Source organism: Herpailurus yagouaroundi, unplaced genomic scaffold (assembly GCF_014898765.1).
Source record: "Herpailurus yagouaroundi ecotype Mexico unplaced genomic scaffold, PumYag 163, whole genome shotgun sequence".
In the NCBI taxonomy this organism is placed as follows: domain Eukaryota; kingdom Metazoa; phylum Chordata; class Mammalia; order Carnivora; family Felidae; genus Herpailurus; species Herpailurus yagouaroundi.
Genome location: NW_024412404.1, coordinates 30,487,152 through 30,500,370, shown reverse-complemented (window position 1 = coordinate 30,500,370; position 13,219 = coordinate 30,487,152). Strand labels below are relative to the sequence as shown.

Genomic DNA, 13,219 nt, shown 5'->3' with positions numbered 1-13,219 from the left:
AAAAAAAAAAAAAAGTGCATTGTGGCTCCTAAGCATGGATAAAATTAGGTGACCAGGATCCTCCAGCTGAACCTCCAAGCTGTTCAAGTACACCCAGCTTAGAAGCCTATTCCAGGGCCTGGAAAGAGTAGCCCCAAGCCTCCTTACCTCCAACTTCACAGGGCTGTTGTGTAGACCACCCAAGCACGCAGGCATGCAAACACCTTGCCAGACAATGCTGGGATTGGCAGTCAGCAGTGATTAGGCGATCCTTAGAAGACACACACTGAGTTATCAGCCTCACCCTGCTGGCTTTGTGACATTGAAGAGTGAACATCAAGTCCAACCATCAAAGCCCATGGCCACCTCACCTGGCCTTCTTTCCCTGCAAGGTGGGCTTGCTTTCTGGCCTGAATGTGACACCTGCTTGGGACACAGATTCCTGGTGTCTCCCTGGTTGTTTACCTTGAGAACAGTATCTGTGCTGGCCTCTTGTCAACCTTGGCCTCTTTGGGCCTGTCCATTCCCTCCCTCCTCTCCTGGAAGGCCTCTTCCCTGCTCTGACTCACCAGGAAGGGCCTCCTCCTCCAGCTCTTCTGAGCTCAGCCCATACCAAGAGCAGAGGAGGCCAGGACAGGGTCCCTGAGAGTGGGATGAAGACAGATGTCTCTAGAAAAAGCCAAGAACTCACTGTCAGCTTAGCTCCAGGAGAAGTCTTCAAGAAGGAGAGAGGAAGATAGAAGGAGGATCAGCCTTGAGGGTCATCCTGAACTGGTTGCCTTGGAGGCCATACGACTTGCCATATGTCCCTTTGTCACCCAGCCTCTCCCAGACCCTCACGATTTTCATCAATCACAGCGTGGTCTTCTTGGACCTTCAACCATGCTCTGGAGCAGTGAGGCCCGCTTCCCTCACCCCTGCCTCGACCTGAGCCTTTTAAGCAAATCAGCAATGTAATTATTGATCTGTAAGAGAAAAGGAATTAATACGGCCGCCCACATCCTTTGTACATAAGAGTATTTAACAATGAACTCTGCTTAAACTTCATAAAAGCCTCTTCAGCAAATCAGCACACAAGTATTGATCTGGAAGCCCGCCTGTGAATCCCAGCTGTCTGCCTCTCCCACTGAAGGACCATTAGTTTGTCTTGCCGGACTCTCCTTTTTACGTTTATGGCCTGGCACTTTCTCCTGGGACGGTTTCCTCTGTTTCTCAGCAAGGGCTTGGCTCCCCGATTTTGCTGACCCTCCCTTTTCCTGGAGTCCAAGGTATCGACTCCAGAGCACGCCAGGCGGGTACTCTCAGGCTCACATTCTGCAGGCTCATGTTGGGCCCAGAACCCCAAGGACCAGCCTGCCTGGGGGACCCCTTTGTAACACAGCTGGAGTTCTTAATGTTCACCCACGTGTTCACCTCCCAACGAGGCCAGGCATTCCCATCTCCACTTTGCAGAGGAGAAAACCAAGACCCAAGGTGTACTGACCCTCCTAGAGTCACACAGACAGTAAGGGCCAGGCACCAAATTCAAACCAATGGCCTGAGCAACTTCCTTCCTGGAAGTGTAAGCCAGGGACTGGCATTGCCCACAGTAGAGCAAACTGGGACAACTGTCCAGGTTACCATGGGCTCTAAGGCCAGATGCATCCCTGAAGGGGACTCTTTCAGGCACCAGATGAGGCCAAGGAGTGCAGCAAGGCTCAGCCATAGCACCCACTAGACTTGCCTCCCACAGGATGACTTTGACCCTTGACACCTTCCTGTCCACTCTTGACCCAGGCTATCAGCTCACCCATGTGCCTGTGAAATGGGGGCCCTGTCCTGTATAACGGGAGTGGCAGGGGCTAGTGGTGGGAGGGTCATTCCTACCTTGCAAAGCAGTGCTCTTGGTTCGTGCCGGCTGCATGGGGCCCTCGGCTGCCCAGTCCCTGGAGCAGGGCAGCCTGGGTCCCGTGGCCTCACATCTACCTTCCCAACTATGGCTTTGGACCCTGGGTGTAGAATCAGGGTCTGTGGGTCTGGTCTGGCTCAGGCCTAATCTCAGGGGTCCCAGAACCCCTTCTCCTCTGGCTACAATAACTGCCTCTGTGAAATGGGCTTTGGCCTTGGTCTCTAGGAGCCCGCTAGCTCCAGCACCCTGCACAGCAGCAGAGCAGGGGTGGGAGAGCCCCCAAACCACAGACCCCAACTCCCTTAGAAATGCTGGGCGCATATAGGTGCCCAACCCTGACATGCCAGGAACTGGCTGTGGCCGTGCCCACCTCAGCCCATCCTCTGCGAGCTACCAGCCTGCTCCTTGTCTCTCTCAGTTTGGCCTGGGCCTCAGTGCTTCTCTCCCCTCTGGTCCCTCACACTCTTCTCTCTGTCTTTCTTCAGTCTTTGCCTTGTCTTCTTCCCATTTCCCTGTTTCTGTTTCCTTCTCTGCCAGTCCCTGTTTTCCTTTCTCTCAGTCTCTGCTTCCTTTCTGACATTCGGTTCGTCTGTCTAACCTGTCCCCACAACAACGCATGTGCAGAATTCCCTGGACCTAGATTGGTGATGGTCATGGCCAAGTCTTGGGAAGGCTCTGGGATGCCACGTACCTGGAACGGGGGTGGGCCAGCCTGTGTGGGCGCCTGTGCTTCAGGGGCTCAGAGAAGGCATCTCCTGAGAGCCCGTCGAGGCTGGACCTCACTCCTCCTGGGGGGTTGTGGGGCTAGCTGGGGGCCCATAGCATGCTTCACTGTACCTGGCGGGGTCCTCACTGGACACAGCTTCCCTCATGTATGCTAGAATGGTGCCTCTCCTGCCCTGCAGGCCTCACTGGTCCCATTGCCTTTCACGGTACTTTTGTAGGCCTACATAGTCAGGGGGTTGGGGATGGCTCTGCTCAAGAAGATTCTGGGGAAACCAGAGGACCCAGTGAGTGCCATGTTTCACAACATCCCTCCCCACCCCCTTCCACTCCTGACTCTTACTGGCAGGGAGAGGCTCGGAGGGTTGACCAGGATCCTGCCTCTGGATGGGCCGTCCAGGAGCTGAGGGGCACTGCCTCCTCGCCGCCAGCCCAGGCCTGGCTGGGTAAGGTGCTGTCCTCAAGCTCAGACAGCTTTGTAGAGTGCAGGTCCCCAAAGGCATATGCCTTGGTGAGAGAACATTTAAGGACTGTTGGTGCACTGGGAAGGAGGGGCTCCACTGGACCATGGGCTGGGCACTCAGGCTTTAGTAACCTGCACCCATAAGGGCAAACCAGGCTGAGCCAAGGAGGGGCAGGCTGAATGCCAGGCTCTGTTCAGGGTCTGCAGCTATGGAGAGGGGGTGTTATGCCTTGGAGTGCCCTGCCAGCTCAGGGTCTGTGTCCTCAAGCTTCATCAGGATCTTCCTTAATTGCAGGCTGCATCAGGAGGGTGTTCAGGCCTCAGCACAAAGGAGTAGAGTGGGGTCAGGTCCTCAGATTTTTTAAGAAGTTGAGGTGGGGCAGCTGAAGGGTCCTGCTGGTGGGGGCAGTCCTGAGGTTAATGCTCCCAAATCGGTGACCCCCAGAGATGCGGCGCAGCAAGCATTTTAAGGAGCCTCAGTACAGCTTGTTCACTTTTGGCTCCTAAAGGTTGTAACTGTTGCAAGGGCAGGGACAGTTCCCAGAGGGATTCTAGAAAATGAAAGACCCCACTCTCCCGGAGCTGACCACACCCATACTGGGTCAGGACATACCGGGGCCCACCGAGCTCCCTCTGGGGCACCCCCCTCAAGAGGGCCCTGGAGCTATGCCATTCCTCTACAGAGATCCCCACCCGGGTAGAGCCTTCCCCTCCCCGCCAACCACAGCCCAGCTCTCCTGCCCCCTTGCCTGCCCCCCCCCCCCACAAGGTATAGGAGACTTAGAGACCCAGTCAACACCAGCTGTGGGCTGTCAGAAGGGTAACCCGCCCTCCCCCCTCCCCCTCTGCTTCCTGCTGCCCTGAGATCAAAGGGTGTCTCCTGGGTGGCAGTTCCTGTCATCAGCCTTAATGGAAGCTCTCCCTATTAGTAGAGGGGCTGGAAGGAGAGGCAGCCAGGCGGGAGGTGGGAACATCAGATCTGGGCTCCAGAGTTGGGGGGAGAGTACAGGAAGGTCCATTTCCACCCCAGGTCTAGCACAGGATTTGGTAGGGCTTGTGCTGTAGTCCTGTAAGTGGGCCTGCCCCTCCCTGGGCCCCTCCAGGATGCTTTAGAGCCCTCCTATGTGGAGGTGACATGGGGTGACAGAGTAGGGGGTTGACACCTGGGCCCCAAATATGTCCTGCTTCTCCTTTGCATAACCCTCAATTGGGTGGCCATGCCCCACAGTGTCCCTCATGAGTGTTCGAGAATGGGTATAACTGAGAGCCCAGGCCTGGGCCTGCATCCTCTCTGACCTGTGGCCTGTGGCCCTTAACCACTCTCCCTTATGTGATGGGTACAACTCCAGGCCTGTGAAGCTAGAGAGCCACTGTACCTGCCCAAGTCCCTTGAAGCCCTGCAAGATACACAAGCACATGGGATGACGAGTCTCCCAGGGTGTGGAGCCCAGACCAGGTAGCAGAGAGATGGCTGGCTCGTGACTCAGGGGTCCCCAGCCTGGCCTGGCCCAGCTGGCTATGTGGCTTGAGCAGGCCACCCTCCCTGGGAGTCAGTCTCCTTGCCAGGACGTGAGGGTCTTGGCATGACCCCATCCTCTGGACACTGTGGTGGCCCGGTGGGGCCCGGAGCCCTTGCCCTTGGTTCCCTCCCCCTGGGCCAGAAGGTTCATGTCTGTCATCTCCTTTGCTGACAGATCCCCCAAGCCAGATCCCCTTCATAATTCAGTTTAATGCAATATGGCAACGCTTTTATTGACACTGCTCCTATCAGGAGACTGGTGAGAGTGATGCCTACCTATACCTTCCTCACGTTGCTGGGCTGGCATTCCATTTTCACAGACCCCTGGGGCACCCCCAATGATAGGATGTTGACAGAAGCCTGGGTGGTTATCCCAGTGGGCCTCCTTTCATTTCCTGAGAATGGGGTTGGGGGAGGGCAGCCGCCAGTCTCTGGGTTCCCAGAGTCCAGAAAGCCCGAGCCCTGCACTGGCCTGGCTAGCAGCTCCGGTGCAGGGGCAGGTGTGGGAGCTGTGCCCTGGCACCGAGGGCCAGGCTGGGCCGAGAGGCGGGGCGCCAGAAGGCCTGTGCATGGTGGTGAGGCTGCTACTCTTCAGAACTTTGCTGTGGGGTAGAGACCATGGGCTCCAGTCAGCCCCTTGTGCAGGACCCCACATCTCTGCCACACAGGGCAGGTACTGGAGCCTCAGACCTCCTTCCTGCATCCCCCTCACACCATTGCCTCTTCTGGGCCACAAGGTGAAGGGGGGCCAATATCACTTCCTCTGAAATACCAGCTCAGAAATACCAGCTGGAGAGCTTAACTCCCAAACTGAACACCCCTGGGCGGACCAAAGATTTTTAACAACCCCATGTCACCTCCGGGCAGGGTTAGGCCCAGAGGGGCTCCCCGTGGGTGGGTAGATGCATGCACGTCCATGAGAAAAAGGAACCCCGTTCAATGGCCCCATGGCCTCCCGTGTTAGCCAGCCCAGACCTGGCTTGTAGGGAAACATCTGCTAGTGGAGGGTTGGGTGTCCCCATGGGGTCCATACTGCAGCACCGCAGACCTCTCCCTGGCCTACATGGGATGTGTACCTAGAGATGTCCATGCCCATCCAGCCTGGGGGTGGGTCCAGAGAGATGTACAGACAGCAGGCCTGAGGGGCTTGAGCTGGCCAGGGACCCCTCCAGAACTGCCCATGTCTTCCCACCAGGAAGTAAGCACCCCGCCTTGTCTCTCTTGAAACAGGTCTAGGAACAAGGAACTGTGGGAAATGTTGATCGGAAGCATGATAGAGCCTGCATTGCTCTGCAGGCCACCTGGAGAGTTCTGGACAGAATAAACCCTACAGGCCAATGTACCTGTGACAGCTACCCTCCCACACCAGGTAAGATCAGCCCGGTGTGCCACCCACTCATGAGGACAGTCTGTCACACGTGCCATCTGAGCTCTCTCAAGGTGGAGGTGAGGTTCAATGGCTAAAAGAATGACTGATGGAGGCAGCCACGTGGAGGCTGGAGGGGTGGTAGAGAGGGGTGGGTGCAGTCCTGGGCAAGAGCAGGTCAGGGGAGGCAGGTCAGAAGAGGTCATGGCGGGCTGTGACCACCACTCCCAGAGAATGGAGCTCGGAGCCAGTCCCACATTCATCTGGCTCTGCGCTGCCAGCTGGGAGTGGCTGTGCTCGGCTTCACCGATAGTGTGGCTCAGGTGGCCTCAGACAAGGCCACGCCCATGAGCTGTGGCCCGGGATGGAGGGAAGATGTTCCTCCCCGCACAAAGCGTTCAGGGAAGCAGCTCGGCCTCGGCCCAGCTGGGCCCATCTGAGGTGCAATCGACCTGCCCAGCTGAGCTAATGGGACCCTCTGGGCATCGGGTTCAGGGGCGGGGTTGCCTGTAAGCAAGAATCGCGGGTGCTTCATCAGCAGGCTGCCTCATGCAATATGTAACAGCACATTAACCTGCACTCCAGGATGGAGCCAGCACGGCAGAATCTGCTGGTACTTGGAGGAAGAGGCACAAGAATGGGCCTGGATGGTTCCATAGCATGCGAGGCTGGGGACGAGAGGTCTGGACCCAGTGGCGGAACCTGCATGCCCTGTCCTTTCGGCACCCCCTTTGCTTCCGTCTGTGGAGCTTCCGCTCACACCAGCGTTACTCCCACCTTCCCCGTGGAGCGCGTTGGTAATCACTTGCAGATCCCCCTCCCACTGTGGCTCCAGGAAGCCACACCAAGCTACCTGAGTGGACGACAAGGTCGAAGCTATTCTGACACTTCGAGCTCTGACACCCCGTAATTCTAGGGGGTCCCTGATAGTCACTGCACCTACCTCTGCTACCTGCACATTCACGATGTCTGCACTAACACCTTCCCAGCTCCTGGGGAAACCAGAACCAGGAAAGTCTATATTTAAGACACAGAGCAGGCAATATGATCCTATTTTATATGCCAGGAGACTGAGGCCCAGAGAGAGCCTGACGTTGTGCCAATCTGCCCAGATACCCGTGGTGGGAATCCAGACTTGGAGGCGGCTTCCCGACCTGCTTTCAGATTTCCCATATAGGTTCCCAGCCTCCCTTTCCTCAGGCCTGTAAGTGGTACCTCCACTGCTCATACCCTTAGTGATGGAGATGTCTCTGCCAAAAGCTGTTGCTCTTCAGGCCTGGGCACCCCCTGCCTTCTGCCTCATGGGCCATCTTATGCCAGAGTCTGAGACATGGAAAGACACATCACTCTGGAGTCCACCAGACTAGGAGTCAGGGGAATGGATAAGTGTTCCAGCTCTGCTGTTTGCCAACTAGGGGAAGTTAGGGAGCCATTTTGCCCCTTGGAGCCTCAGTTACATTGTCTGTAAATGGCACTGATAGTGTGGTGTTGCACCTGCTGTGTGAATTCACTGAAGTGTATGTTTTAGATGTCCAGGGTCCTGGCAATGGGTAGAGTCAATACCTAGAGAACTCACATCCCCTCCTCTTCAAAGCTACTTTGTGAACCAGGAGGAGGACTCAAGTATTCAAAGGAAGACCCTTCACCATCAGCTCAGGAGGTGGCAGGAGGTAGATCCAAGTTCAGATCCCAATTCTGCCCCTGGGTGCTGCATTGCAGTCATCAGTTGGGTTTCCTGCTGTAGACCTGTACTTCCTGGTCTGTATAAAGGGCACAGCAGGCTCCATTTCAGCAATGCTATGTCTTGGAAATCCTCTACACACACACACTCACACACACACACACACACACACACACAGACATGCCTTAGAAAAACTGGGAAAAATATAACAAGCAACATTTAAATACATGGCTGAGCTTTTGAGAAAGTGAGGGACATTTCCAGGGACATATATGAAGAGAGAGAGCCCCATTCCCTTCCTGATATTGCACTGACCAAGAGGGAGGCAGGGGGGTGGCTTGGGGAAGGACTGAGGCTTGAATATACTCACAAAAAGACTGCACTGTGTGATGTTAGCATCCAGCTACATGAACCTTTCTTGAAGGGCTGTCATGAAATAAAACAACAACCATCCAGTTAAAACATCACAAAACTATAAAACTATATCACCCAATAGCTGCATACTTTATTATCATCAAAGAAACAAATGTTCCTCAGTTTGGCAAATTTTGTAAATTGGTCATCTGACAAGTTCTGTCTTCATCAAATTGATTTTTTGAGAAATTGACTTTTGGCAAATTGGTTTTCAGTAAATTGGCACTTTGGTGAACATGTCAGCCTGCTTCTAGTTTTAAAGGTCCTCAGAAGAGAGGGGTCAAGGGCTTGGGCCCATGAGAGGCAGAGAGTAGGAATTGAGACCTAGAGAGTAGGCAAATTCCAGGAAGTGATGACTCCAATGCTAAATTCCACCAAATATTTAGAGAGGAATTAACATTAGTTCTTCTCAGACTCTTCAAAAACACAGAAGAGGAGATATGCATGCTAACTCTTTCTGTGAGGCTAGCATTACCCTAATACCAAAGCCAGATAAAGACATCATGAGAAAAGAAATTACAGGCCAATATTCTCTATGAATATAGATATAAAACTCCTCAATAAGGGGCACCTGGGTGGCTCAGTCGGTTAAGCATCTGACTTTGGCTCAGGTTCCTCACTCATGCTCTGTCTCTCTGTTTCTCAAAAATAAATAAACATTAAAAAAATCCTCAATAAAACATCAGTCAACCAATTTGAGCAGCATATTAAAAGGATTATATCCCATGACAAGTGAGATTTATGCCAGGAATGCAAAGATAGCTCAATATAATAAATCAATCAACATAATAAAGCATATTAGTAGAATGAAGGGGGAAATACCCAACATGGTCATCTCAATTAACACAGAAAAGGCATTTGACAAAATTCATTAGTCTTTATCAATAGAAACACTCAGAAAACTAGGGATAGAAAGGAGCTTCTTCAACATGATAAAGGGCATTTATGAAAAACCCACAGGTAATATAGCCAATGGTGAAAGACTGGAAGCTTTCCTCCTAAAATTAGGAATCAGACAAGGATGCCCACTTTTACCAATGCCATTCAGCACTGTAGTGGAGGTTCTAGCCAGAGTTATTAGGCAAGAAAAAGAAACAAGGACATCCAAATTGGAAGGGAAGAAGTAAAATTATCTCTATTTACAGATGGCATATCTTATGTGTAGAAAATCCTAAGGGATCCAAAAGAAAAGTACTAAAACTGACACATGAGTTCAGCAAGGTTGCAGGATACAAGATCAATAGACAGAAATCAGTTATATTTGTATATTCTTGCAATGAACAATTGGAAAATGAGATTAAGAAAACATTCCATTTATAATAGCATCAAAAAGGATAAATTATTTAAGAATAAATTTAACAAAGGATATACAAGACTTGTTCCCTGAAAACTCTAAAACATTGTTGAAAAAATTAAAGACCTAAATAAGTGAAAAAATACTTCATGTTCTTGGGCAGGAAGACTTAATATTGTTAAGATGTCAATACTACCCAAACACTACCCAGATGGAACACAACCCTATTAAAATTCCAAAAGCCTTGTTTGCAGAAATGGACAAGCAGATACCCAAACTCAGATGGAATTTCAAGAGGCCCTGAATAGCCAAAGCAATGTTGAAAAAGAAAACAATGTCAAAGACTCACACTTATAGCAAAACTCATTGCAAAGTTATAACAATCAAAACAGTATGGAGCTAGTATCAGGATAGACATACAAACAAATGGAATAAAATTAAGAGTACAGTCTATGGTCAACTGATTTTTAGCAGAGGTGCTAAGCCCATTCAATGGGGAAAGAATAGTCTCTTTGACAAATGTGCTGGGACAACTGGATATATATGTGCAAAAGAATGAAACTGGACCCTTACCTCACACTATATGCAAAAAATTAACTCAAAATGAATCAACAACCTAAATATAAGAGCTTAAACCATGAGACTAGAGGAAAGTATATAGGTAAATCTTCATTACCTTAGGTATGGCAATGGATTCTTAGTTATGACATCAAAAGCCTGAGCACCACCACCAATAACAAAAACAGATAGCTCTGACTTTATCAAATTTAAATGTTTTGTGCATCAAAGGACATTAGCAGGAAAGTGAAAAGACAGCCTACAGAATGGGAGAAAATATTTGCAAATCATATATCTGATAAGAGTTTAATGTCCAGAATATACAAAGAACGTCTAAAACTCAACAACAAAAAGACAAAACAACCAATGTAAAAATGAGCAAAGGACTTGAACAGATAGTTCTCTGAAGAAGATATACAGATGCCAATAAGCACATGAAAAGATGCCCAGCACCAGTAATCATTAGGGAAATGAAAGAAAAACTTCAGTTAGTTACCACCTCACACCTCCTAGGATAGCTATAATTAAAAGCAAATAAACAAAAAATGGAAAGTAACTGTTGGCAAGGGTATGGAGAAATTGGAATCCGCTTACATTGCCTGTGGGAATGTAAAATGGTACAACGTCTGGAGAAGAATTACCATATGACCCAGCAATTCCATTCCTAGATATATACTCAAAAGAATAGAAAACGGACTCAAATACTTATATGTCAAGGTTCATAGCAGCATTATTTGCAAGAATCAAAAGTGGAAACAACCCACATGTTTATGAACAGATGAATGGATAAATAAAATGTGGTGAGTACACACAATGGAATAGTATTCAGCCTTACAAAGGAATGAAGTTCTGGTACATGCTATTACATGGATTAACCTTGAAAATATTATGCTAAGTGAAATAAGCCAGACATACAAGGGCCAATATGGTATGATTCCATTATATGAGATATCTAAAATAGGCAAATTTATGGAGAGAAAGAAGATTAGAGTTTATTGAAAGTTGGAGGTGGGGCATGGAGAGTTATTGCTTAGTTGCCATAGAGTTTCTGGTTGGGATGATGAAAAAGTTTTGGAAATAAATAGTGGTGAGGTTTGCACAACATTGTGAGTGTGTTTAATGCCACGAAACTGTACACTAAAAAATGGCTAAAATTTTGGGGCGCCTGGGTGGCCCAGTCGGTTGAGCGTCCGACTTCAGCTCGGGTCACGATCTCGCGGTCCGTGAGTTCGAGCCCCGCGTCAGGCTCTGGGCTGATGGCTTGGGGCCTGGAGCCTGCTTCCGATTCTGTGTCTCCCTCTCTCTCTGCCCCTCCCCCATTCATGCTCTGTCTCTCTCTGTCTCAAAAATAAATAAATGTTAAAAAAATGGCTAAAATTTTTAAGCCATTAAACTTAAATATATTCTATATATTCTATTACAATAAAATATCCTATTACAATAAAAAATGTTAAGGGAACAATGGTGAGCAAACAAGTTGGTAAATCTGTGGGGAGATCCAATAAAGCATTGACAGTTCAAAGAAAAACAATAATGATTAATTTGTGGCCGTGCAAACACGACAAGGCTGATATATTAAGAACAAAATCCAGCGCATATTTAAGGAGTGGGGCAGAGAGGTTGACTGTGTCCAGAACAACTCTGCATGTTCTAGTACACGGGTTAAAACTTTCAGGGCAATTTATTAAGGTAAAAGACAATATGACTTCTACATTCGTTTCCTGTGGCGGCTATTACAAGTTACCACAGATGTGGTGAATTACAACAACGGAAATGTTATTGGTCCAGAGGCCAGAAGACAGAAACCAAGGTGTCAAGAAGGCAGGGCCATGCTCCCTCCGAAGGCTTTAGGGGAGAATCCTTCCCTGCTTCTCTCAGCTTCTGGTAGCTGCGAGAGCTTGTGTCTCAGCACTGCAATGCCTGCCTCTGTCTTCACAAAGCTTTTTCTTCCGCAAGTCTTTGTCAAAATCCCCTCTGCCTCTCTGACATAAGGGTACATGTGATTGCATTTAAGACCCACCAGGATAACCCAGGATAAGCTCCTCCTCTGAGACTGTTAATTTAATCCCATCTTTGGGGGAACCCGTTGTCAGCCTACCACAACTTCCAAATATCAGGAAGAGGAAAAGGAAATACAGAAAACTCAGTCTCTCAAGTAGATGTTAGGAGAGCAGAGGGAAAATAGAGGTCTAGAAAAATTCAGGACAAAAATTAAGTGATGGAAATAAATTCTCATAGATCAATGAAAACAACAACCACAAGTGTACTGAACAGCAACTGTCAGATTGGACACAGAAGCAAAATCCAGCCACATGTTGCTTACGAACTTCACACTGGAGCACAGGAGGCGAGAAGACGGGGGAACCCTGCCACATAAATACCAATTGTGGCCGTGTTCATCTGCAGACAGCATGGACTTGAAGACACCAAGTGTCACTGGAGACAAAGAGGGCCATTTCTAGAGAGTGAACCAAAGGGAGAAAGTGTAGTCTGCTCGAATGCATTGAACCCTCACTCCTGTGAGGCCAAATAAGTCAGAGCATGTGACCCAGGTATATGAAGAAAAAGGCATTTTCCTGAAGGTTGTGGGGTTGTGTTCAAGATCATCCCAATCCAGCTTGGCTCCTGGAGAACAGCTGGACCCTGTCTTGGGTGGAGCCGCCTCAACAGCCTAGGGGCAACCCAGTGATTAAGCGTGCCTTAACTCTCCAAGCCAGGAATTGCCCAGATCACCTTCGGGGAGACTGTGGGTGGAGGGGGAAATGAACCCAAGTAATTGAATGTATGGTTTGAATGAAGGCTGTCATTGCTGAGGATGACACTGGGTAAGAAACAGAGTTGATTTACAGCCAGTGGTGACAGAGCTACCGTGAGGCTTACACATGGCAGAAATGGAGAAAGAAGGGCTGACTCCTGGGGTCCCCTGTGGGGCAGTGACCAGAGCAGAGCCTGGCTGGTCTTGGTGTCGGGGGCCCAGTGGGATTCTGCTCCTTTCCCTCAAGGGCCTCATCTGAGGGATGGGGGTGGGTGTGCTGAACCCTGAAGCCTGGAGAGCGTGAATTCTGTGTGAGGTGGGGCCTCACTGTGAGCGGCCCAAGGCCAGGACTTTCCCTGCCAGGGATGCTCCTTCCTGATCCCAGAAGCCTCTATCTCTTCATCCTTGGCCTACAGAGACCCTGTCTCCAGAATGAGCAGAAATCGGGATCTACCCTTGAGGACCTCATAGGCCATCCTGTGGGCTGGAAGGCTTATCAAGGGCTTTTAAGACTATAACCTCTCTCCAAGCTTACTAGCACCTTCCCTGCACCACCCCCTTCCTTCACACACACACACA

At 49.9% G+C, this 13,219-nt stretch overlaps 1 long non-coding RNA gene across 1 annotated transcript in view; it reads left to right on the top strand.

Annotated features, from left to right (window-relative positions):
• Window positions 1-5,803: 5,803 nt before the first annotated feature.
• Window positions 5,804-13,219, top strand: part of LOC121037534 (uncharacterized) — a 15,462-nt gene continuing 8,046 nt past the window's right edge. The window contains exon 1 of the long non-coding RNA XR_005793811.1: window positions 5,804-5,941. This is a non-coding gene — a long non-coding RNA (uncharacterized LOC121037534). The remainder of the gene's footprint in view (window positions 5,942-13,219) is intronic.